The 26196-nt window shown below is 44.7% G+C and overlaps 1 protein-coding gene across 12 annotated transcripts in view; it reads right to left on the reverse strand.

Annotated features, from left to right (window-relative positions):
* The window catches only part of ASTN2 (astrotactin 2), a 1042634-nt gene that overhangs the window by 784828 nt on the left and 231610 nt on the right, over window positions 1–26196 (reverse strand). The gene's annotated exons all lie outside the window — the stretch shown is intronic.

The raw sequence follows: 26196 nt of genomic DNA on the forward strand, positions 1-26196 counted from the left end.
TATGACAGTGATGTTATGAACCAGTGGAGTAAAGACGCAGAGATGGACTCTTAGGGGAGCTGACATAAAAACCAGCTATCCACGTGAAGCATAAAGCCATTAGTCTCTAAATCACACCATATACAAACAAACCCATATCTAAAGACTCAGGTATCAAGCCAAACCTTAAGAATTTAGAATAAAATAAGTGAAAGTGAAAGTCACTCAGTAGCGTCAGACTCTCTGTGAGCCCATGGACTATACAGTCCATGGAATCCTCCAGGTCGGAATACTGGAGTGGGTAGCCCTTCCCTTCTCCAGGGGATCTTCCTAAAAAATACAGGAACATTATTAAAACATGCCAAGAGTGAAAGACTTTTTTCCATCATTCACAAGAAATATGAATTAGAAATAAAAATAATTTATATAGCATTGTAGTGAAAATTATAAAAATGAGATTACTCTAAAAAAATTAATATATAAGTCATAGATTGGAAGAAAGTATTTTCAAATGACAAAGGGTAACTTATTTTTCTTAATTTGGTTATTATCAATAAGAAAAAATAACTGACTAGAAAAATATGCTATTTGGATATAAATGTGGAAATTGACAGAAAAATAAGCTTTACTAAAAGATATTAGCAATCTCTAACATGCAAATTAAATAACCATTAGAATCATAATTTCATTTGAAGGACAAAATATAAGCTGTTGATAATAAGTATTGTTAGAGCTTGGGAAAACATGAATTATATACACTGCTGGCCTGAGTGTGATAAAATATAAAATTTTAAAGCACGGGAGACCAGCCCAGATATGATCATGAAGTAAAAGAATAAACATTCAAATAGAAGGGAAACATCAAGTCTAGGGAAGTGAGGAATGCAAGCAATGGAGAAAATTATTTAACTGTTTCATTTAACATTTTATTTATAAAAATATATCTGATGTACAGTGGCTGACTTTATTTTTCTGGGCTCCAAAATCACTGCGGATGGTGACTGCAGCCATGAAATTAAAAGACGCTTGCTCCTTGGAAGGAAAGTTATGACCAACCTAGACAGCATATTAAAAAGCAGAAACATTACTTTGCCAACAAAGGTCTGTCTAATCAAGGCTATTGTTTTTCCAGTAGTCATGTATGGATGTGAGAGTTGGATTATAAAGAAAGCTGAACACCAAAGAATTGATGCTTTTGAACTGTGGTGTTGGAGAAGACTCTTGAGAGTCCCTTGGACTGCAAGGAGATCCAACCAGTCCATTCTAAAGGAGATCAGTCCTGGGTGTTCATTGGAGGGACTGATGTTGAAGCTGAAACTCCAATACTTTGGCCACCTGATGCGAAGAGCTGACTCATTTGAAAAGACCCTGATGCTGGGAAAGATTGGAGGCAGGAGGAGAAGGGGATGACAGAGGATTAAGTGGTTGGATGGCATCACTGACTCAATGGACGTGGGTTTGGGTAAACTCTGGGAGTTGGTGATGGACAGGGAGGCCTGGCATGCTGCAGTTCATGGGGTCGCAGAGAGTCAGACACGACTGAGCGACTGAACTGATGTATACTACAAAATATTTATATTTGTTCTAATTCAGTGGTAAGACTATATATGTAGCATATATACGACATATCTTGTTGTTCAGTCACTATGTTGTGTCCAATTCTTTGTGACTCTGTGGACCACAGTCTGCCAGACTCCTCTGTCTCTGGAATTTTCCAGGCAAGAATACTGGAGTCACCATTTCTGTCTCCAGGGAATCTTCCTGGTGCAGGGGTCGAACACACATCTTCTGCATTGGCAGGTGAATTCTTTATGACTGAACCATCAGGAAAGCCATATATATTTGTATTTATATATTTATATCATGTATATACATATATTGTATTATACACTGTTACATGGTTAAAATACACTTTATTACATGATCTAAAATAAAATATACTTTCAGAGAATTTTAAAGAAAGATGTAATCCACAAGAAAGAGCGACAGATATAAGGATATAAAGATCAACCCAAGGGAAAGAGCACTAATCAAAAGTAACATAAAAATGAACACTTCCTAGAGTTGCAGCTTCATATGAGACTCTGAGCATCCCAGCAGACAACACAGAGAAGAGAAATTAGTTACAAGCTTCAGACATCCATAAGATTAATATAATCACCTGGCCAGAGAACTCAGGTACCTTGGTTCTGATTTCTGAGGTCAAAGTTCATGTCTGCTGCCCTGGGTTAGTTATTAAACAATACCCTCAACTGGTTTAATTGAGGGTATTAAACAAGTTTAATTTCTGAGAGGAAAATTTCTGAGACCCCCTCAGAAATAAGAGTGGATTGTGGCAAGGGCTAATGATAAAAATGGTCCCTGGGCAGGCCAAGCCATGGTACTAAACAGTGCATATTTTTGTTGTTCAATCGCAGTCATGTCTGACTTTTTACAATCCCACAGACTACAGTATGCCAGGCTTCCCTGTCTTCCACCACTTCCTGTAGTTTGTTCAAAGTCGTGTCCATTGAATCCATGATGCCATCCGACCATCTCATCCTCTGTCACCCCTTTCTCTCTCCTGCCCTCAATCTTTCCCAGCATCAGTGTCTTTTCCAATGAGGCAGCTGTTTGAATCAGGTGGCCAAAGTATTGGATGGAGCTTCAGCTTTAGCATCAGTCCTTCCAATGAATATTCAGGACTGATTTCCTTTAAAGATTGACCAGTTTGATCTCCCTGCTGTACAACAGACTCTCAAGAGTCTTCTCCAGCAACACAGTTAGAAAGCATCAGTTCTTTGGTGCTCAGCCTCCTTTATGGTCCAGCTCTCACATCCGTACATGACTAGTAGAAAAACCATAGCTTTGACTTTACATACATTTGCCGTTAAAGTGACGTCTCTACAATGTCGAGGTTGGTCACAGCTTTTCTTTCAAGGAGCAAGCATCTTTTAATTTCATGGCTGCAGCTCCGTCCTCAGTGAATTTGGAGCCCAACATCTGCCACTGTTCCCACGTTTTCCCCATCTATTAGAGCTTTTTAAATACTTACAGTGAGCTTTATTTTATGATTGCCTTTCATGTATGAGAAAATTAAGGGGAAAAGAGGTAAACAGCTTGCCTCCGCCCCATAGCTATCAAGTGGAAAAGCCTGGAAGAGAACTTAGACAGTCTGGCTCCCCATTACTCTGACTTAACGGCATTATAGCAAAGCCAGTTACATAAAAGTCATTTCGTGATCTTAAAGTCCCCGTGTGCGGCTGCCTGAAGGTCTGCCTTTTCCAGCAACTGAAACCAGGGCTCATGACTCCTAATTCTGTCCGGGAATTTTTTGACTGACTGATGAAGCCGTAAATCTATTTTTGCCACAAAATTGGAAGATATCTTGAATTTTGCAAATCATTTTAGGGGAACACTCAAGCATGAAACAACTCAAACATTAAAATCCCCCTACTTTGGAGAGAAGTGAACAAATGGTATATCCTCATTCAGTGGACCATGGGTATAAATTCTCACCACTGAGTATCCTTAATTAGGGAGTATTACAAGTGTAATTAACACAGAGCACACAATAAGTACTCGTTGTGTGCACAGCAGTGGTAACTGTTACTGTTATATGCAGCCATCTCCTAACTGTTCTCCCAGCTTCTGCATTTATGCCCTGCAGTCTCTACACTCCACCAGCATCATAAATTTGAACTCACTGCTGCCTTGCTCTACACTCTCCAGTGTCTGCAGATCACACTTAGAAAACCCCAGCTCTTCGCCATCACCCCTAGGGCCTGGTGTGATCTGGCCCCACATGAAGTGTCTAATCTCATAGCCTATAATTCTCCCCCTTTCTCCTTCTGCTCCATCCCCACTGTGCCCGCATCATTGGAACCTATCTCAAAGCTTTGGGAGTCATGCTCTCAGACTGGCTGTCTTCTCTGTAGTAACAGAGCCTTAACTCTTCGCGCTTTATGCCCCTACCCACCATTCACTTATCACTGCCCTGCACCGAAGTGTGTACAGGTGGATTCCTGGGATTAATGTTTGTCTTTCCCCCACTACCCTATTAGAATGTAGCTCCTGAGCACAAGGACTTGACAATTTTGATGGTTGCTCTGTCCCTTCTGTCTGAAGTGTGCCTGGCACACAGGAGGCACTCAGTGAGTGTTGAAGAAAAGGAGGGGGAGGAAGCATTCAGTTAGGATTTATGACCGATTCTTGGACAGAGTTTTAGACATAACTGTGTGCTCAACCCTGACAGCATCATAGGGTAGACTGGATTCACCCCCAGCTCCTAAGGACAAGAAAAAATGTGCCTGCAATGCCAGGGGATATCATTGATAAAAACTGGAGATGCCCCTCATCAACTGCTTGGAACACAACAAGAAGTGGCACCGTGGATGCCCCGTAGGGCAAGGTTCAGCCTGGCACCAGACTCCTCACACTTAGATCTAATTAACAAGAACCCAGAGAAGGAGGCCACCGGGGAATCAGAGCACTCAACACTGCAAAAACAGCATCTGCAGGGGGACAGGGCTGGGCCCAACTGGGCTACATCAGTGGTGCTGGCCGTAACTAAGCTGTTAGATCCCCACCGCTGCAGCCAGGATGCTCCCGGACCACCATCCACAGACGGGGCCGTCCAGGGGGAGGCTGACAGCTGAGCCGCCTCCAGGCTTCTCAGAGCCCTTCTGTCCCTCTCCTTCCTTTATTTTTGTCAACATGGTAGGCAAGACTGAGACTCCCCAGTTAAGAGGAGTAACAGATAAATTCACAGGCACACAACACTTTACAGTCTACTTAACTCCATTCAGTCCAGTTCAGCCGCTCAGTCGTGTCCGACTTTGTACCCCTTGGACGGCAGCACACCAGGCTTCCCTGTCCATCACCAACTCCCAGAGCTTGCTCTAACTCATATCCATTGAGTCAGTGATGCCATCCAACCATCTGATCTTCTGTCGTCCCCTTCTCTTCATGCCTTCAGTCTTTCCCAGCATCAGGGTCTTTTCAAATGAGTCAGTTTTTCATATCAGGTGGCCAATGTATTGAAGCTCCAGCTTCAACATCAGTCTTTCCAATGAATATTCAGGGTTGATTTCCTTGAGGATGGACTGGTTGGATCTCCTTGCAGTCCAAGGGACTCTCAAGAGTCTTCTCCAGCACCACAGTTCAAAGGCATCAATTCTTTAGCACTCAGCTTTCTTTATGGTCCAACTCTCACATCCATACATGACTACTGGAAAACCATAGCTTTGACTAGATGGATCTTTGTCGGCAAAGTAATGTCTCTGCTTTTTAATATGCTGTCTAGGCTGGTCATAGTTTTTCTTCTAAGGAGCAAGCAACTTTTAATTTCATGGCTGCAGTCACCATCTGCAGTGATTTTAGAGTCCAAGAAAATAAAGTCTGTTACTGTTTCCATTGCTTCCCCATCTATTTGCCATGAAGTGATGGGCAAAGGATGCCATGATCTTAGTTTTTGAATGTTGAGTTTTAAGCCAGCCTTTTCACTCTCCTCTTTTACTTTCATCAAGAGGCTCTTTTAGTTCCTCTTTGCTTTCTACCATAAGGGTGTGTAAACTCCACTAGCTTATCTGTTTATTCAACCAATAAGTATGAGGACTTAGTGGATGTCAGGAAATATTCCAAATGCTGGGACAGATCTCCCAATTCCAACTCTCTCTCTCTCTTTTTTTTTAAGATTTTTTTGATGTGGACCTCTTTTTAAAAGTCTTTATTGAATGATACAACATTTTTTCTGTTTCACATTTTTGGTTTTTGGCCGTGAGGCCAGTGGGATCTCAGCTCCCTGACTGAGGGTCAAACCCAGGCCCCCAACATTAGAAAGTGAAGTATTAGTCACTGGGCTACCAGGGAAGTCCCACAGATTCCAACTCTCTTGGAGTTTATTTTCTAGTTTGGGAAAGGCAACACTGTATATGTGTATGGTATATATGTGAAGTGAAGTGAAAGTGATGAAGTCATGTTCAACTCTTTGCGATCCCATGGACTATATAGCTCCTCTGTCTGTGGAATTCTCCAGGTAAAAATACTGGAGTGAGTTTCCTTCTCTAGGGGATTTTCCTGACCCAGGGATCAAACCCGGGTCTCCTGCATTGGCAGGCGGATTCTTTACCATCTGAGCCATCAGGGAAGCCATATATATATCATGCTACATGTGTGTGTGTGTGTGTGTGTGTATACACACACATATATCTGTATATACATATGCATGCAATATATGTGTGTATAAATATCACATGAAATAAACATATCAGATATTTTATCTATACCACCAGCTAGAGATAATCAAGCCCACATATTATTATACTATGTGTATCTCCCACATGATGGAACAGACTTTCCAAGAGGTGAAAAGGACTATGGAGTGGGAGATGCCATCCTAACACAGAAGCCCATGGTTTGTAATGATAGGAAAAAAGACAAGGTTTATTTTCCTTGCTCCAAAAAGATGGTCTCTTGTCTTCTTGCCATGCATTTATGCACTCTCCTTTGCCCTCTATTTCTTTCTTTCCCTCCGCAAAGCAAGGTGCAAGGGAAGGACCCCAGGGGTGCCCCTTCCCCAACTGCCTGTTGCAACCAAGGTTGCTGGGGAAGGGGAGTGACGGGATCTTCCTGACTCTCATGTCCCTAACCCCAGATTTCCCTCCCTGACTCACTGCAGATGCATCACTCACATCTGTGGAAAATCAGTGGTTAGGGACTTACTTTACTCTCCTCCACTTATATTTCACCATCTCCTCACCTCAGACATCTTCACCTTCTTTACCTTTCCTCTTACAGATACAGGACTGCTTCCTAGGTGGCTCAGTCATTAAAAAAAAAAAAAAAAATCCATCTGCCAATGCAGGAGAGGCAGGAGACTGAAGTTTGATCCCTAGAATTGGGAAGATACCCTGGAGGAGGAAATGGCAACTCACTCCAGTATTCTTGTCTGGAGAACCCCATGGACAGAGGAGCCTGGCGGGCTACAGTCCACGGGGTTGCAGAGTTGGACACAACTGAGCACCCACACATGCACAAGAGTACAGGAAGCAGGAAGAGAACAGGAAGCCCCTCAGAGATCACCGGGACTCATTTATCCGATGGGGGAACTGAGGTCCGGAGTAGGGCGGCCAAGTCAAGTCACATGGCACATCTGTAAGAAGAGCTCAGAGTCAACTCGGGAGGTCCACTCCCAGAAAAACCCCGTGGTGTCCACCAGCAAGTGCCAACTCCTCATCTCTCACCTGGATCACAGCGGTCATCTGCCTCAGTCTCCCTGCCGTTATTCTAATCCACGCTTATTGCGCAACTTCAGTAGTCCTCCTGGGAAGGAAAGTAACTGGGCATGGTTGAGCAAAAGTTTTTTCACTGCCCAGTGCATTGCAGGCAAAGTCCAAGCTCCCTGTGGTCCGGCCTCTGTGTCCAACGCTAGTCTGCTCCTGCTGTTCACGCCCCCTTGCTCCAGCCACTCTGGACTTCCTAAAGCTCCTGGAATGTACCATCTTTTCTTAGGTGCCTCAAGGACTTTGCACATCCCCCCTTGCCCCTTAGGTTAACTGATGAGGTTCTTATCTACCAGATGTCACCTTTCCAGAGAAGCCTTCCCTGGCACCCTTGGCACAGTTAAATGCTCCTCTAATATCTGTTCATCTCTATATTTCAGCACCTTTCCCAGCAATAATTTATGGATCTCTCACTATGCATGAACCATTCTAAATACCTTACATGGCACATCTCATTTAATCCTCATAGAGATTTTTCAAAAGGGTATTCCGATGTACCTGTTTCAGAAATGGGGAAACTGCAGCCCAGAGAGGTTAAGTAACTTGCCCCAGGTCACAGAGCTGGTGAATGTCAGAGCTAAGATTGTACACTGGCCCCACTCTCAAATATATGTCATGCTGCTGTGAATACCTGTTGAGCCAAATCTCTCAAATACAGGAACCATCAAAGATGTTCATCCCCAGAGAACCCCAGCACTTGGCCCAGCGACTCAAGTCTCTGCATGGAGTGTATACTGTGCAAGTGGCCATTGAATGAATGAGACACTTCTCTCTTGCTTTTTGGATTTTTCGTTTGCTTGCTTTGTTTTAATAGCATGCTAGAGAGCAAGATCGGAGAAGGCAATGGCACCCCACTCCAGTACTCTTGCCTGGAAAATCCCATGGATGGAGGAGTCTGGTAGGCTGCAGTCCATGGGGTTGCTAAGAGTCGGGCACGACTAAGCAACTTCACTTTCACTTTTCACTTTTACGCATTGGAGAAGGAAATGGCAACCCACTCCAGTGTTCTTGCCTGGAGAATCCCAGGGACGGCGGAGCCTGGTGGGCTGCCGTCTATGGGGTCGCACAGAGTCGGACACGACTGAAGTGACTTAGCAGCAGCAGCAGAGAGTGGGATTGTGCAGTGGCTGTAAAATGCAGATTCTGGAGGCCGACAGTCAGAGACATGGGTACCAAGCGTAGATCTATTACATGTTACAGCTTGAAACAGTTCATCTCTCTGAGTCCCATTTTTCCTGGTCTGTAAAATGGGGCTCATGATGATACCATGTAGGGTATTCATAAGGATTAAATAAAGAAATTTTTCAAAATTGCACAGTGGTCTTCCCTGGTGGTCCAGTGGCTAAGACTCCATGCTCTCAATGCAGGGGGCTGGGTTTGACCTGTGATCAGAGAACTAGATCCTACGTACTGCAACTAAAAGATTCTGCATGGCGTAACTAAGAGCTCACATGCCAAAAGCAAAATGGAAGATTCTCCATGCCACAGCTAAGACCTGGCACAACCAAATATATCATAAATAAATAATTTTTAAAAGTGCACATCCTAGTTCCTGGACCTCGGTAGATCGCAGGTACTCAATGAGCATTTGTTATGATGGCCATTCATTCAGTGTGTTCCATCTCTTGCCTGTCCCTCTCTCTTTTCCCCTACATCTCCCCTTAATCAAGAGCAAGGCTCGTGGGGGTCTGGCAGGCCAGGAGGGGGCCCAGGCCGCTCTGGCCTGCTAAGCCTGGCGCCCTCCTTGCCCACTCCACACAGCCACCTTCCAGCTGTGAAATAGACTCCCTGCTCCACCGGGCCCAGAGCTGTCAGGGGGCTGCCAATTTCACAGTTCACGAGGCTGCTGTTCCCCCCTGATTAATGGGGTGCCAGCAGCCATGGGCAGGGCCGAGACACCAGTCACACAGGGCACTCTCCTCCCCCTCCACCCCTGCCTCCCAGGGAGGGGAGAGCGGGCGGACCTCATGCATATTTATGCAGGGAGAGAAATGGTTCTGTGTTGCCTGCCTTCCCAGAAAATAAATTTCACCCAAGTCCCGTGCATTTCCCTCGGTGAACTTGGAAAGCTCTGGGGAAGAAAAGCACACACACCACACACACACACGTGTGTGTGCGCGCATGCGCCCAGCTATGAAAACCCAAAAATACTTTGCACCAGTGATGTGAGCAGGGATTCTCATGACAAGGATGACCCAGAGGACACAGGAGCTATTAAAGGCTGGAGCTCGGGTAAGGCTATTTGGAAATTAATTCCACTCTAGCCTGTAACCCTAAGGGAATTAGAACAGATAAGGTCCAGACTCAGGTGGGAAACTCGAGGAGCACTCTGCCACCTTTGAAGGCACTGTTCTCAGCTCAGGCACAGCTGCTTCCCTTCCCGTGACAGGCAAGCCACAGTCAGCATAGCCAGTGCCCATCCTAATGATGCTGGAAGAAAAGCTGCGATCTCGGGAAGACCCAACCCTTCTGTGCTCGATATCACACCTCTGGACAGACACTAGCTTGCTGTGCCTCGGTTTCTCCATCTGTGTGTAACAGAGTGGCCCCGTCCCCCTCCCTGTGTCCCAGTCACATTGGCCTTCCAGGTCACGGGACGGGCTAGGCTCTTTCTTTGTAGAAATTCTTCCACTGCCTCTTCAGCCCCTCATTGGGGCAAACACTGTGCATCCTTCTGACTTCAGTTTATTCCTTCCTCAGAAAGGGCTTGCTGAACAGCCAAACTGAGGCCAAGTCCCCCTCTCTCCTCCCCCAGAGAACTCAGCACATTTTCTTCCTGGTGGGTCCATGGTGGTCAGTAACTGATAATTCAGTTCACGTCTCAAGTCTTGTCTTCCCATTGCGGTTCCATTGTCCAATCATGTCCAACTCTTTGCAACCCCACAGACTGTGGCCCACCAGGCTCCTCTGTCCATGGAATTTTCCAGGCAAGAATACTGGAGCAGGTTGCCATTTCTTCCCATTAAAGGACAACATCTCTGAGGGCAGGGTCATGCCAGCCACTTTTGCTACTGCTTTAATGAATCTTTGGTGAATGAATGAACAAATGAACTGCTGAGCAGTTGTTAGAACTAAATAAAGCAGCCTAGGAAGTGCCTCATCTATTTGCAGGAGACTCTCAATAGGATAATAACTAACATGAGTGGAGCCTTTTATCTGTAAAAAGCACTCCTCTAAGCCCTGTGACATGTTTTAACCCATTTAGTCTAACAACAACTCTGCCAACTCTGACTTTCCCCATTTTAAAGATGAGGACAATGAGAGACGGCGACATTTACTCCTAGGTCAACGTTATGCATGCCTAGTAGATCTCAGAAAGTACTAACATCAGGAGTCAACCAAGGCAACCTTGCTCCAGAACCACACACCTAATCACCAGGCTCTAGAGAGACCTTAGCTTCCTCCCTGCACCTTCCGTCTCAGTCCTTCTCAGCCCTAAATACCCGGGTTAGAGCCTCCCTCTCCCACGGACTCTTTGCTTATTTGCCAGCCCCATTCTCTTAATTCTGGGAACTCACATCGCCCTTCCCTGAACCCACGCATAGACAACTGAGGTTACAAAAGGCCGCCCTTGACATCAGAACAGTCTCCACCATGCTCTGGCCCTTTTGAAGGATGGGGCAGACCTCATTTTCTTACAAGGTGAGGACACAGAATCCCGCAGCAAGGACAATCAGATGCCTCAGGACAAAAGGAACCTCCCAGGAGGTTCACCTGTAAGGATACCAAGGTCACCTTCCTCCCGACATCCTGACAAGTTAAGAGCTGGATGAGGGTGCAGAGGTCTCATGGTGCAGCTGATTGTGCACAGTTACTCTGAGCCCCAGGGAGGAGGAGGGGGAGTCAACCCAGGCCACACATGTTACCCCCACTGCTTCCTCTCCTCCAGAGGACAGCCTTGGGCACCACGAACAGCCATTGCCAAGGACACAGACGGATGAGAGGGAGGTGCGCTGAGCCCAAGCAGGCTGCTTGTCTGTCCACTGGGCAAAGCCGCTTTCCGGAGGGGTGATGAACAGCGCCAATCAGGCGGCACTTAACGTAATTATAATGAAGTGGATGCATCTGGTCTCCGAAGGCTTCATTCACAAGGGAAATGATGAGGAAGCGATCGCTCTCTCTGCTGACCTCCTTGGGACACTTGGGAATAATCCTGGAGCCAGGAGGTTATAAAAAGAAGCTTGAGACTTGTCTCTGCCACCTATTACAGTTAGAATGTGAGGGACTGGCGCCCCTTTCTCTTAGCATCATTTCCGTCCAAGGAAGTATGAGGAGATAAGGATTTGCATGAAAGAAAGGCTTCTTCTCTTCCTCTTAAAGACCTGCTGGTTTTTCTAATAACTTCTCCCCGCTATACACACACCATTAGTCATGCCAACTAGGCATGTGGCACTGATTTCTGGCTCAGGTTCCACTGGCCCCATGCCATATGTGTATCCACAGCCCAGGGAATCTGGTGCAAGTGAGACAGGCTGGGATCTAGGACCCGGGACCCTTCCTTGCAGTGCTCGTATCCAGACAAACATCTTCTCAAGCAATACAAGGCAAAGAAACTCTAAAACACTAAAAATAACTGCATGCATACACAGTTGGGGCAAATTATGGACAAGAAGATACAAAGAGATCAGAAACCCAACTGCCACGCCTGAAGAGTGGGAGCAAAAAACAGGGTGCCAGGAGCAAAAGCAGGGCACTGCGCAAGCCCTCTGCACACACCACCACCAAAGGGTGGGCAAGCTGCCTAAGCCGCCCTTGTGGCCCGAGCCCTAGACCTCCGCCTCTTCTCACCCTATATAAGGAACCAGCCTGCCCTTGCCTGGGGGGCAAACAAGGGGACCTATCACTTGTTTTTGCTCCCCCTTGCTACAGCAGAGGCCCCAATAAAGCCTTGCCTGAATTTCTTGTCTGGTGGTGGTGTTATTCAGTCACTAAGCTGTGTCCGACTCTGTGCGACCCCACAGACTACAGCACATCAGGCTTCCCTGTCCTTCACCATCTACTGGAATTTGTTCAGATTCATGTCCATTGAGTCGGTGATGCCATCCAACCATCTCATCCTGTCTGGTCCCCTTCTCCTCCTGCCCTCAATCTTTCCCAGCATCAGGGTTTTTTCCAATGACTTGGCTCTTCGCATCAGGTGGCCAAAGTATTGCAGCTTCAGCTTCAGCATCTTGCCTGCTTCAGCATTCCTGCCAATGAATACTCAGGGTTGATTTCTTTAAGATTGACTGATTTGATCTCCTTGCTGTCCAAGGGAGTCTCAAGAGTCTTCTCCAACACCATAGTTCAAATGCATCAATTCTTTGGTGCTCTGCCTTCTTTATGGGCCAACTCTCACATTCATACATGACTACTGGAAAAACCGTAGCTTTGATCATATGGATCTTCGTCAGCAAAGTGGTGTCTCTGCTTTTCAACACACTGTCTAGGTTTGTCATAGATTTTCTTCCAAGGAGCAAGCAACTTTTAATTTCATAGCTTCACTCACTGTCTGCAGTAATTTTGAAGCCCAAGAAGAAAAAATCTGTCACTGCTTCCACCTTTTCCCCTTCTATTTGCCATGAAGTAATGAGACTGGGTGCCGTGATTTTAGTTTTTTTAATGTTGAATTTCTTGTCTGGCCTCTTATCAACTTCTATTGATTGGGAAAATTCAAGAACCTTAGTATCAGAAAGGGTAGGAATTGATCAGCAAAGTTCCAAGCTGCTCACTGTACAGATGGGAGGACGGAAGTTCAAGAAGGAAATAAGACGTTTCCAAGATCATTAATATGTAAGGCAAGTGGCCTTTGCACAAACCTGTTCACATATTATTGGATTTCATTCTCAAAACCACCCTAGGAACCTGACACAATTATTAAATCAGTTTCACAGAGGAGGAATCTGAGACTTAAAGAGGTTACTTAACTTGCCTAAGATTGAGGTGTTATGTGGGTCATCTGCCCCTCTCCAAAACCATCACCCAGCTGCTGGCTAGTTCTTAGAGGGGCGTGCCATTGGAGTTGTGCTGTGGTTTGAACACTGAAAGATTTCGGTAGGCCAAAAGTTGATTAAATCCCATCTTCTTTTACACTCCAGGGGGGTGCTGGGTACTGAAAGAGAGCCTGTGGTGAATGCTTTTATAAAATAAAGACACTTAGAAAAATAATCTGTCACTCTCTGATTTATCTCTTCACTAAGCTGAGCTACTCACAAACCAGGTTCTTCTGGAGCAAGCACACCAGCCCTGCTCTGAGCAGATGGACTCCCCACCGTTCTGGACAGGATGCTATGCTCTGAGGCACCAAACCCACAGATGCCTGCTTTAGCGTGAATACATGTGGGTGCTTCATCACCCAGAGGGCGCCTTGCTGGTGACTCTGAGATTCCACCATCTCAGCAAAGCGGATGGGACCAGAGCTCCCCATCTGGACAGAAAAGGCAGATAGCCTCGGATTTGTGGGTGAATGGCGGTGTGGCCTGGTGTGAGGATTTGCCCATTAGGACTTTCAACATCAAATGTGACAGATCCTCTCCTGCGTTATTTGAAGAGGAGATGCAAGGAGATAGAGACAAATAGTGTGTATCTCGAAAGGAACAGAGGGGAGCCAGGAGTAGAAGCTGAGAGGCAGTCAAAGCAAGCGGTGGGCACGCACAGCCTAGGAGATAAGGAGGCCATTAGCAGGTGGAGGCAAAAGAATCTCAGATACTCTTTCATGAATTTAGAAGAGCTAAAGGATGGCAGAAACAAGGTGCCAATTTTTATTATACCCTAACAATGGCTTTTTCTCCATGAAGCCTGAAACTGTTTTATGATTATTCCTGGACCCCATGTTCTCCAACTTAAAGGCAGCAGAGAACTGGTGAGAAATGAGCATTTCAAGGTCATGCAGGCTTAGGTACAAATCCTGGCATGTGATCTGGGACCAATTTTCTGAGCTTGCCCAGCCCCTCCTGGCTCATCTGAAAACGGGGGGCAATTAGAGGTACTGACCACACCAAACTTTTTGAGGATTAAATGTACACATATTTAGTAAGTGTTGATCACAGAGCTTGGTCTACACAGCTTAGCTAACGTTACTCCCATTGCAACTAAAAAGAAACCTGCATTAGCTAAACCAAGTAGTCCATTCTTTGAAACTTAAACAAGCTGAAGAAAACACTCGATATCAGCCATGCATTGACTCATTTTCTCATTCAATTTGTCCACTCATTTGAGAAGTTATTTGTCATCTTCTCTGTGCCAGACAATGTTCTAAGCAAGTGAAAAGCATTGCAAAAAAAAAAGACAAAATACCTGGGCGAGGCAGACAATAGATACATAAATATGTGTGATGATCAAAGGGCGAGCCCTGATGCTCCGAAGAGGAAGGCCTCAGTGACAGGGTGAGATATAAGGAAACCATGCAGATAGCTGGGGGAAGAACTGTTCAGCGATGCAAAGAACCTGAGGTGGCTCCCTCAAACCAAACCCTTATGGAGGATGATAAAAAAATACATAACAATGCAAGACCAACATTACCGCTGCCCTCTGTGTGTGTAGTATGTTAGCTTACAAAAAGGATTCACTGCTACCATCACTTGGTTCTCCCACACGCTTATGAAATTGGCTTTTCCATTTTACCAATGTGCAGACTGAAGCTTGCAGCAGGGTTTCACAAACTTGATCCTCCTGACATTTTGGGCTGGGTGATTCTTTACCGTCAGGATTTGTCCTGTGCATGGCAGGGTGTTCACCAGCATCCCTGATCCCCAGGACTAAATACCAGTAGCATTCTCTACCCCTCCTCCAGTCATGACAAATCAATGTCTCTAGGAAGGGAAAACCACCCCTAGTTGAGAACCACTGGTTTAGAGAAATGAAGTGACTGGTCCAAGGTCTCAAATTAGCTCGAGCAGATTAGGTGAGATTCTGACCTGCTTTTCAGCGCCTCTGTGATCCAGCATATTCTACCGCTGTCTTCCTCCTACTGGGATTTCGTCTTCCTGAATGCTCCCAGCACAGGAGCTTTGCACTTGCTAGTCCCTCTGCCTGAAAAGCTCTTTCCTCATATATTCACAAGGCTTACTTTTTCATCCACTATAGATTTGTCCTCATCGACTTAGATCTACTATAGATGTAAGTCTATATCTACTAGTCCTTCATCTACTATAGGTCACCTCATTGCTGAGACCTTTCCTGCAGGTCCTAATTCCCTTCCTTTTGTTTCTTTCCCACTGTAATCATAATGGTTTTATAATATGGGCATGCTGAGTTGCTTTAGTCATGTCTGACTCTTTGCAACCCCATGGACTATAGCCTGCCAGGCTCCTCTGTCCATGGGATTCTCCAGGCAAGAATACTGGAGTGGGCTACCATTTCCTCCTCCAGGGGATCTTCCTGACCCAGGGATCAAACCTCTGTCTCTTAAGTCTCTTAAAGGCAACTTCTTTTCCACTAGCACCATCTGGGAAGCCCATATACTATACAAGACTGTATATAATTTATTCATATAAAATAGACATTTATAAAAGTTATATTTTTATTTAATTATGTATCTTATATATTTTCTCCTTTGTTTATTTATGGTCTTTCCATACTCAATAGAAAGCTCAATAAAATAGATTTGTACATATTTTACTCACTGCTTTATCCTCACCCTAATTAGTGTCTGATGGGCCTCCCTGGTGGCTCAGTGGTAAAGAATCTGCCTGCCAATGCTAGAGAAGCGGGTTCGATCCCCAGGTTGGGGAGATCCCTTGGAGAAGGAAATGGGAATCCAGTTCAGTATTCTTGCCTGGGAAATTCCATGGATAAACGGGCCCGGCAGACTACAATCCATGGGATCACAAAGAGCTGAACACGATTGAGCAACTAGACAACAACAATTAGTGCCTGATACGAAGGCAATGGCAACCCGCTCCAGTGTTCCTGCCTGGAGAATCCCAGGGGCAGGGGAGCCTGGTGGGCTGCCGTCCATGGGGTCACTAAGAGTCAGACACAACTGAGCGACTTCACTTTCACTTTTCACTTTCATGCATTGGAGAAGGAAATGGCAACCCACTCCAGTGTTCTTGCCTGGAGAATCCCAGGGGCGGGGGAGCCTGGTGGGCTGCCGTCTATGGGGTCGCACAGAGTCGGACACGACTGAAGTGACTTAGCAGCAGCACGTAATAGGTACTTAATTAAAGCTTGTTGAATTAATGAATGAAAATGTAGATGGAAAAATGTTTCCTTATTTAACACATGTTTCCTGAGACTTCCTGACACAGGGGTGTTGCGCTAAACATGTATCAGGAAATTTAAAACATTCAGACCGTTTTACTCAGTAATTCTACTCCTGGGAATACACCCTGAGGAAATAAACCAGAATGGTGCAAAACAAATTTAAGTACAAAACGTTTGTTGCTGACGAAAACAAAATGGCAAGGGAGAAAAGAAGGCAACTGAGACGTTCATCAATAAATCAGCTATGAGATAGTTTTACAGCAGAATGATAAACATACTGAAATATTTATGATATTTAATAAAAGTATAAGAGAAAATTATATAGGTTTTTCTTTCAATATGTAAAAGAAGAGAAAAGAAAAAAAGGAAACACGGTAAAACGTTACTGTGGCAATTTGAAGAGGTATTCTGAAAAATGATCATTTACACTTTATTTTTTTAAGCTTTCTAAATTTAGCATCTATAACTTTTATAACTAGGAAGTATTAGGACAAATAAGGATCGATCTTAATTGTGGGTAGACATAGCGATTTATTGCACTCCCGAGTGGACAAAGAAACCAAAGCGGGATGAGTCCCCATGGGAGGCCTGAGGCTGAGCAACCTGCGCTCTGGGATACTCAGACCTCAAACGGGTGACTTCCAGCCATTTCAAGGGAGGCCAGGACGGGAGGTACAGAGTCCCTTGACTGCTGGGAAATTGCTCCAGCTCTGATCAATCAGGGAACAGCCTCTCCAGCCCCCGACATTTATCAAACCTCCTTCACCCTCATCTGTCACTGTGCGGTGGGGCCGCCTCGCCGGGCACAGTCTAATCAAGTCAGGATGCCCCAAGGGTCCCTGGCGACAGAGAGGAGGGGGCTGTGAGGGAGCATGGAGAGAGGATCACGAGGCAGGAGGGGGAGAGCAAGTGTTCAGAGAACGCCCGTTTGTTTTGCTATCACAGCAATTAATGCTGGGAAGTGACATTTTAAGGGGCTCTGGTGACAGCATTGGTGACATTCCTGTTGGTGATCCCATGACAAATCTCCGTCTATATCTTATTTTAGAGAGTGTGGAGACAGCTCAGAGGATGGCTGTCTGGGGATGCTGAGCTCCTGTCTGTCGGAGGCACTGCTCCCTTCTGCTTTGCCAAGCCCAGACAATCAGGCACCAGGGCCAAGGTCTGGGAGGGGCAGGGCTTAGAAATCAAAGTCAAAACTTTGTTGCAGAGTCAGGCTCTCATCTTCCATAGCCTCCTTAACTCTGCTACATAGTATGATGAATTGGAGCAAAAATGAGTTTTCTAACATGCTACAAGTGATCAGCTGCAGTTCAAAGAAAAAGAAAAGAAAAACTGTCTAAAATCGGATACTTTCTAGGCTAACTAGTTTTAAGGAACCTATATTTTCAAACACATGGTAGCTCTCTTTGTTCAAATGTTACAGCCTGAGAATTAGAAGGGATTGCTTAAATTGTGTCTAAATCTCCAACACTGCTACACCATCCTTAACAAATGGCTACTCAATCCTCTGTGAATACTTCCAAAGACTAGGAATTTATGACCTTTAAAATTAAGAAGGAGAGGCAATGTGGATGTAACAAGTTGCTTGCCAAATGATATTCAGGATACTGCAGGGATGAATACAGTGTGGCAAAATGCAGACAGCAGTGAACCCGAACTCAAGAGATGTAGGTTTCAGTAGAGCTTCGCCCCCACACTGGCTCTGTACTGTGGGGTGTGAGTGGTTTCATTTCTCTGAGCCGAGTAAGGTTCCTTCCTTCTCTCTCAAAAAGGTTCAGTAACACCCAGGGTTTATCATATACTGTTTATGAAGCCATTCTATAAATGTTCAAAGACTATATAAAATAAAGCAGCTATTACTGTTTTATACCCCTCTAAACTGTGACCTTTTAGGAAAGGACCATTTCCCATTTTGCTCTGTATCTTCTGCATTAAATACGGTGCCTTGCACACAGTAGGTGCTCAAGGTGCTCAGTAAAGGTCTGTTAAATACATGAACAGTGAGTGGGTGAATGGCTGAGTAGTAAGGGGGAGGTGTACCCAAAGAGAAGATGCAGGAACTATACTGGCAGCTGTCTGCAAATGGCTGATAAAGGTGCCCAGGAGCCAGAAGGTACAGCAAACAGGCCCTGGAACAGTTTCCACTGCAGATTTCAAATAGTGCTTTTAACAAGGAGAGGGGAGAGGCAGTTAGGTGTGAAGACATCAGGGTAGTCTGGTGGAAGAAAGTCATATTCAAAGCTTTCTTCTTTGTGTGCTGCAGAGCTGGAATCCCAGTATACAGCCCAGTTTGAAACGATGCTGCCTATCTTGCTTTCCACTGATCCCTGGTAGCCCGGGAAGCACCCTGAAGGTGATGTCAAAATAAGAGCCGTTGTTAGGAAGGACTTTCCCCAAGCTCTCTGAGAAGCTCTTTCTGGGCCCTGGGACAGCTGGGAAGAGGAAGGTGTTGAGTTGTGGCTTAAAGAATGGGTGGTCTTTCCCAGGCAGGGAGCAGGGTTGGGGGGAGGGGGTAAAAGCAAAAATAAACAAGGAAAGAAGACGAAAGAGACACAAAGTTCATTTGGGAGGGCAGGTGGTGAAGTTTCAAGAGATGATGGTGCAGGGGGGTTGGTGAAAACTCCACTGGGCTGGCCACAAGGACAGAGGGGCAAGACACAAAGTTGCCGCACACCGTGCTGCCTGTCTCGGGCGCCATTCCTAGTTCCTCCACCAACCACTTACCTTGAGTCTAATGACAGTCAGACTTCACCTCTCCAGGCCAGAAACACCTCCGGAAGCCGTCACAGACCCAGCACTTAGGGATTACCTCCTTGTGGATACCCCAGCACAACGCAGCCCCTGAGGCTGAAAGGACTTTGAACTTCAGGCGATAACCCCCTCATAAACTGTGAAATCAACTCAGGGGTTCAGACCAACATCAAAGAGATGGCAAAGAAGAACAGAAAATGATCAGAGCACGCCACATGCAATACGGGAAGGATTCTTTTGCCAAACTTATTGTAGACACAGATATACACTCATTCACAAGAACATGTGTCTCCAAATAAGACATACTGATGGCCATCGGGCAAGGAAAAGATGCTCAATGTCACCAACTATTAGAGAAAGGCAAACCTAAACCGCAATGAGGTGTCACCTCACTACGGTCAGAACGGTCATCATCAGAAAAGTCCACAAATAATAAATGCTGGAGATGATAGGGAGAAAAGGGAACCCTCCTACACTGTTAGTTAGAACATAAATTAGGATAGCCACCATGGAAAACAGTATGGAGGTTCCGTAAAAAAAAACTAAAAATAGACTCCTGTGATTCATCAATACTACTCCTGGGTATATATCCAGAAAAGATGAAAACTCTAATTTAAAGAGATACACACACACCCCAGTGTTCTATTGTAAACAGCAGCACTGTTTACAATAGACAAGTCATGGAAGCAATGTAAGTGTCCATCAACAGACGGATGGATAAAGAAGAAGTGGGAAATGTATATACAATGGAATATTACTCAGCCATGAAAGAAGGAAACAAGGCCATTTGCAGCGACATGGATAGACCTAGAAACTGTCATATTAAGTCAAGTAAGTCAGACAAAGACAAATATCATATGATGTCACAAATATCATCAATGTCTATGTGGAATCTAAAATATAATACAAATGAACTTATTCACAAAATTCAGACACAGAAAACAAACTTATGGTTAACAAAGGGGAAGGCTTGGGAGGAGAGATAATTTAGGAGTTTGGGATTAACAGATACACACTACTATACGTAAAATAAACAAGGACCTACTGTATAGCACAGGGAATTATATTCAATATCTTGTAATAACATATAATGAAAAAGAATGTGGCAAAGCAGAAACATACATGCATGTGTATAACTGAATCACGTTGCCCTGTATCTGAAACACTGTAAATCAACTATGATTTTAAAAAAGCATATGTGTGTGGTCACAGTGCAAAATGTTTCTCATTGTGGTCAACACTTAATGAACACAACAGTAAGACACAGCTTGCTAGCATTCTAAGCCCATGTTTTCTCTCTTCTGATCAAATAAGTTGACAGGATTATATCGTGCTATCTTCAGAACATGCCTGGGTTTGGGACATGCTTGAGAAGTCCTTGGGAACATGCTTGGGAATGAGACAAAGCTGAGTTCAAATGCCAATGTCTTAACTTCTGGCTCTATAACTTTGAGATGAGCTCTAAAGTTTGATATGAATAATTTCTTTCTTATGAGATGCATGGGAAGATTCAGTAAATTGCTGATTTGAAAATACTAAATTCAATATTGTAAAATTAAATAATAAAATAAAATTTAAAAAAATAAGAAAATACTAAACACAGTATGTATGGTTCAGAAAAAGGATAAAGGATCCATGCAAAGGTTACCAGCCTATGGAAAGACACTAAGATAACCATCTGCCTCTTCACTCATTTATCTATTCCTCCATCTATTGACTCAACATGTATTTCAACATCTATTATGCAGCCATGAAATTAAAAGATGTTTGACCCTTGAAGGGAAAGCTATGACAAACCTAGACAAAACATATTAAAAAGCAGAGACGCATGATACTGGATGCTTGGGGCTGGTGCACTGGGATGACCCAGAGGGATGGTATGGGGAGGGAGGAGGGAGGAGGGTTCAGGATGGGGAACACATGTATACCTGTGGCGGATTCATTTTGATATATGGCAAAACCAATACAATATTGTTAAAATAAAGTTAAAAAATAAAATTAAAATAAAAAAAATAAAAAGCAGAGACATCATTTTTTTCCAACAAAGGCCATATAGTCAAAGATATGCTTTTTCCAGGAGTCAGATACAGATGTGAGTTGGACCATAAAGAAGGCTGAGTGCCAAAGAATTGATGCTTCCAAACTAGTACTGGAGAAGACTCTTGAGAGTCCCTTGGACTGCAAGGAGAGCAAACCAGTCAATGCTAAAGGAAATCAACCCTGAATATTCATTGGAAGGAGTGATACTGAAGCTGAAGCTCCAATACTTTGGCCACCTGATGCAAAGAGCTGACTCATTGGAAAAGACCCTGATGTTGGGAGAGACTGAAGGCAGAAAGAGAGGGGGCAACAGAGGATAAGATGGTTGGATGACATCACCGACTCCATGAAGAGAAGTTTGAGATGTGGTGAAGAACAGGGAAGCCTGGTGCACTGCAGCTCAGAGGGTAGAAAAGAGTCGCACATGACTTAGCAACAACAACGAAAAATGTGCCAGTCATTCTGTTAGGCACAGAACAACGCAAACAGATCTGGACCATGGTCTCACAGAATCCTGAGTCTAATCAGAGTAGCAAAATATTTAATAAATTAATCCAAATAATTTTTAAAAATGTACCATTACAGAAAACAAAAGAGAAGAACTCATAGGGAAAAGAGCTTTGTCTGAAGAAGTAGTATTTAAGCTGAGACCAGAATGATGAGAAGGAATCACCCATGACAGATTAGGGGAGGAAAGGGAGGATTTTTTTTTGCAGATAAGGACAATAACAGCATATGCAAATGGTCTGTGGTGGGAGAAGCTTAGCAAGTTTGCAGAACAGAGAGGAGGCCATGGAGGCTGAGCACAGAGGGTGGGGATCAAGAGCAGTGAGAACTCTGCAAAACTTTAAGCATGAAACTGCTATGGACAGAAGGATCATAACAGAGTGAATGCTGTGTAAGGAAGTGGAGGATAGGCATGCAAGCAGGAAGGTATGTGAGGCTGAGGTGTTTTGAAAACATTAGGAAGACGGATGTGGCCTGAAGAGGGGATGTATGAGCAGAGGTGAAGATGAGGAAGCTGGAAACAGACTACCATCTCTGAGTTAAGAAATCTGAACACCCAGGTAAGGCATCGAATAAGGTGTTGACTAGGAAAGAGCTCTGAAATTTTAGAAAGCGCCACCCAAAAGTGACATTTACATGGCATTCACAGGGGATGTCAGAAGAGTTAATAAACACCTTCTCAGTTGCCTGTCACCCTAGAGTGCTTTATTGACACCAAACATGAGTTCCCTACACCCTTGGGGACCACTCAAAACATTCCAAAAAACTGTGATCTCCCTGCTGCAAAATCCCTTCTGCCGATTTAGAAGCTCAGAATCACTCCGCAGCAGTGTCCTGCCTTGGAGAACAGATGCTAGTTGCCTATTTTTCCTCCCGAATCTGAGAGTGAAGCTAGCTCATGGGCTCTAGGCTCCAGCTACATCCCCGGGACAGCAGGAGCTCAGCACCTTCCCAAAGATCATATAATTCAGTGTGAGGTCCTGTGTTCACATCCTGGCTCGGCCCCTTAGCATGATAGCTCACGTGCCAGAGTTTTGACATGGCTCAGCTACTTTCCCCTGCATGACTGGACACATCGTTTAACCCTTCTCAGCTTCAGTCTCCTGCTTTGTAAGGTGGGGAAATATCACTGCACAACCCTTAGGGCTGTTGAGATGTGTAACTGCCATAATTCCTAGAAAGTTCCCAGACAGTGGTTATCACAAGTGGAGGTTAGCTGTCATCTGCAGCAGCAGCAGCAGCGGCTCTGGCTTCCTATTCACCTCTTTCATCTAGCTTCCCCTCGGGGTTCATTACAAATAGCTCAATGAGATAATGTATAAGACAGCAGCTGCACTCCTATAGGGACTCAAGAAAGTCCCGCCTACTCCATTCTCTCCACAAGGGTCCCATTTACCCTGAAACATTCTGATCCATAATTCTGAGCAACAGTAAGTTTTAGCCTACTGGTCCATGTCAGAGAGACTGTGACCCCTCGCCATGTATCAAATGTGGACCACTGCTTGTATCTGATGCCATTTCTTTTTTTTCTTTTCCTACCTTAGGTCCTGAACCGAAGTGGGACAGAGAAGCCAAGCCTTTATTTGGCATTGCTTCACCTAAGAATCACTGCTCGAGTAACCATGAAGACTGACTTCTGACAAAGAAGATAATTTGGACCAATCAGAAAAGAAAATCAAAAGTGAAAATTGCATATTTAAAATGAAGGCAACTATTATATATATGTGTGTGTATGTGTATATATATATATAAAGCTCAGAAAGGTCCATGAATAGTATACGAATTGTCAAGGTGATGGGGCAGTGGGTGGTTTGTGCAGATTTGTATAGAAGATGTACAGGCCCCCTTGAGAGTACAAAACAAATTCTAAAGTGAATGCTTGTGGTGGTATTTCCCCAAACTGTAAATGTGTAATCTGTAATTATAAGTGTGTAATGTGCACCCTTTAATACAGAGATTCTGCTTTTAGGCATCTGTTTTATAGAAACAGCCTTAAATTTTGCAAAAATATGTATGTTTGTGTGTATGCGTGTGTGTGTGTGTGTGTACAAGGATGTATACTGACTCACTGTGAGTGCAGCAAATTGAGATAATAATCAGCAAAAATGAAAAGTAGAGCAAATGCTGGTGTGACTGGTGTGTTCCAATCCTGGAATCTTATAGAGCTTTCCAAAAGAAGATAGGCGTGCAGGGTTGACTCGGAAAGATGCTTTTCATACACTGTTTGGTAAACTATGAAACTGCTGCAAAATGATATGCATGGCTGAGATAGCCCTATTACTGTATATCCGGGTGCAAAATGCATATATCTTATCTATACCATATACATAAAACACATACATTCCATATGTAGGTATGCTGGAAAATATGCTAGAAGATTATAAATCAAACTATTTTCAATGATTAGCCTTTGGGTCCCATTAGTGGGATGCGGTAGCGAGACAATGGAAGGGTTTTTAGTTCTTGTTTTATGCAACTCACACCCCTTCCTTCCTCCCTCCCTGTTTTCTTTCTTTTCTCTCTCCCTTTCCTTCTCTCACTCCTTCCCTCCACTCCCCTCACATCCTTCTATTACAAATAGTATACAATTCTTTACTGATAATAAAACAAAATTAAGAAAACCCAATATCCATTCAGCCATCCCCTACTCTGTCCCTTGATAAAGTGATAAATCTGTTATTTTAATTTCCTTGAGCTTCCATGCATAATATTCAGGAAAGGGAGACATAAATTTAAGCACGGATAAGGAGAATTGGAATTAAAATGCATCAAGTTTCTGTTATGGACCCAACGCAATGCTGAGTAGTCACATATTGACATGATTAAATTCCCAGCAACTGGCTAAGGTGATATGAAGGGTGATGCTCGCAATACCTAAGAACATCTAAAGTACAGGGATTAACCAGCAACATGAGCTGCCAGCCATTATCCTGGAGAAGCACTCTAAAGCTGACCTGTTCCTAGATGGCAGGGACCTCAGGAGGGTCCTTGGGAGGGGGTGTGATGGCCAGGCAGTGGGAGGGCATGGGAGTGGGGCATTCAGGGCAACAAGCTTCTTAATGGCTGGCATAGAAGAATTTCAGGGCTTAACAAAGGGTATGTTCACATGGGTATGTATTGGCTGAAAGTCAGCCTGCTCAGTATAGTGCTCTAGGGGTATCGGAATTCAGGCTTTGTCTCTTGATAAACAAAGTTTCTCCCTCTGCCTCCAGGTTATCCCCTATTACCTGAAGGTCCAAGCTGCAAATAACAGGAGGTGCTCAAATATGATGAAGTAGTTTGAATCTAAGGACAAATTTTAAATGTGAGAGGTGTAGGTGGGGCTAGCCCTTGGCAATATCATTTCATCCCCTCTGGGAATGACTTTTATAGGACTTGCCCAGCTCCTGATATCTGTCTGCTCCGGACAAAATACACAGTTGTTCCGTCCCTGGGATTCTCCAGGCAAGAACACTGGAGTGGGTTGCCATTTCCTTCTCCAGTGCATGAAAGTGAAAAGTGAAAGTGAAGTTGCTCAGTCGTGCCCAACTCTTCTCGACCCCATGGACTGCAGCCTACCAGCCTCCTCTGTCCATGGGATTTTCCAGGCAAGAGTACTGCAGTGGGGTACCATTGCCTTCTCCTATAGTTGTTCCCAGGTCCCCCCAGAAAGAAAGGATCTAATGAGTCTCTCCAAAAACTACCCAAGGCAACAGGAAGCATATTCAGCCTGAGCTGCTGCTGCTGTATGTTCCACAATCTGCCAGCAGAACTGTCCCCTTCTGTCCAGGCAAGGAGGCCCCAGGAGCTCAGAGGCCACAGCACAGCAACCACAGCCCCTAGCCACCACCTTTGCATGGACAGGGTGACCAGTATCCTGCCTGGACCCAGGGAAAATGCATCTCCTACTTTCTTCCTGCCCACACGTCTTCCTTCCCCACCCTTATCAGATCTAAGGGCAGCTGGGTAGAGTATTAAATGAAGTGCTTGGTTTTATTTCAGACTGCACTTCATTTTAAAGCAAAGTCAGAGGAATAATGTGGTCAGATGAAAGCGGGTGAGATGAAGGCATGAGTTTGCAGGTGGCGAAGAGGTTCACCAGGACCACGCAGCCAGTGCAGACAACAGCAGGGCCCTGAGCCCACCTGCTCATCCCCACCGCACCAGGCTGCCTTGCAAGGACTGGGTCTTATTTCTCATGCATTCACCACTCGTTCTCTTTAGATTTCTCTTGTATGCGTCTCATCTGAAGTTGATTTCAGAAAATAAGCGTCTGGTTTTGTTATTGTTTAGATAGAATTCTGCTTGAAAGAAAGCACAAGGGACAAAGTTATCTTTAAGACGTGCTGCAGTGTGAAGCTGAGAGTGTGCAGACTCTGCAGGACCCGAGGAGGAGGGGAGATCAGAGCACCTCCCCTCTCTCAGGAGTGCGTCTCCTGTATCCTCTGGATCCAGCGTGATTCAGTCCCCTGCGCAGGCTCTGTCATTC

This window comes from Bos grunniens, chromosome 8, assembly GCF_055505025.1.
Source record: "Bos grunniens cultivar Pamir isolate PY7600 chromosome 8, Bosgru_T2T1.0, whole genome shotgun sequence".
NCBI lineage: Eukaryota > Metazoa > Chordata > Mammalia > Artiodactyla > Bovidae > Bos > Bos grunniens.